Source organism: Arachis hypogaea, chromosome 13 (genome assembly GCF_003086295.3).
Source record: "Arachis hypogaea cultivar Tifrunner chromosome 13, arahy.Tifrunner.gnm2.J5K5, whole genome shotgun sequence".
Classification (NCBI taxonomy): Eukaryota; Viridiplantae; Streptophyta; class Magnoliopsida; order Fabales; family Fabaceae; genus Arachis; species Arachis hypogaea.
The window spans coordinates 31749642-31750802 of NC_092048.1; the positions used below are offsets into that span (position 1 = coordinate 31749642).

The 1161-nt window shown below is 40.7% G+C and overlaps 1 non-coding gene across 1 annotated transcript; it reads right to left on the minus strand.

The window, feature by feature from the left end:
• Window positions 1-575: 575 nt before the first annotated feature.
• LOC112740025 (small nucleolar RNA R71) lies at window positions 576-683 on the minus strand. The gene has a single exon (XR_003170961.1). It is a non-coding gene; the product is annotated as a small nucleolar RNA R71 (small nucleolar RNA).
• Between the last annotated feature and the right edge of the window lie 478 nt (window positions 684-1161).

Below are 1161 nucleotides of genomic sequence, written 5' to 3' on the forward strand. Positions count from 1 at the left end.
TCTCTATTATTATTATTTTTCTGTGCCCTCTTCTTTGTCATATGAGCAGGAGCAAGGACAAGAATATTCTTATTGAAGCAGATCCAGAACCTGAAAGAACTCTGAAGAGAAAACTAAGAGAAGCTAAATTACAACAATCCAGCAAGCACCTGTCAGAAATTTTCGAACAGGAAGAGGAGATGGCAGCCGAAAATAATAATAATGCATAGAGGATGCTTGGTGACTTTACTGCACCAAATTCCAATTTACATGGAAGAAGCATCTCCATCCCTACCATTGGAGTAAACAATTTTGAGCTAAAACATCAACTAGTTTCTCTGATGCAGCAGAACTGCAAGTTTCATGGACTTCCATCTGAAGATCCTTTTCAGTTCTTAACTGAATTCTTGCAGATATGTGATACTGTTAAGACTAATGGAGTAGATCCTGAAGTCTACAGGCTCATGCTTTTCCCTTTTGCTGTAAGAGACAGAGCTAGAATATGGTTGGACTCTCAACCTAAGGATAGCCTGAACTCTTGGGATAAGCTGGTCAAGGCTTTCTTAGCCAAGTTCTTTCCTCCTCAAAAGCTGAGTAAGCTTAGAGTGGATGTTCAGACCTTCAGACAGAAAGAAGGTGAATCCCTCTATGAAGCTTGGGAGAGATACAAAGAACTGACCAAAAAGTGTCCTTCTGACATGCTTTCAGAATGGACCATCCTGGATATATTCTATGATGGTCTGTCTGAATTAGCTAAGATATCATTGGATACTTCTGCAGGTGGATCCATTCACCTAAAGAAAATGCCTGCAGAAGCTCAAGAACTCATTGACATGGTTGCTAATAACCAGTTCATGTACACTTCTGAGAGGAATCCTGTGAGTAATGGGACGCCCATGAAGAAGGGAGTTCTTGAAATTGATACTCTGAATGCCATATTGGCTCAGAACAAAATATTGACTCAGCAAGTCAATATGATTTCTCAGAGTCTGAATGGAAGGCAAGCTGCATCCAACAGTACTCAAGAGGCGCCTTCTAAAGAAGAGGCCTATGATCCTGAAAACCCTGCAATAGCAGAGGTGAATTACATGGGTGAACCATATGGAAACACCTATAACCCCTCATGGAGAAATCATCCAAATCTCTCATGGAAGGATCAACAAAAGCCTCAACAAGGCTTTA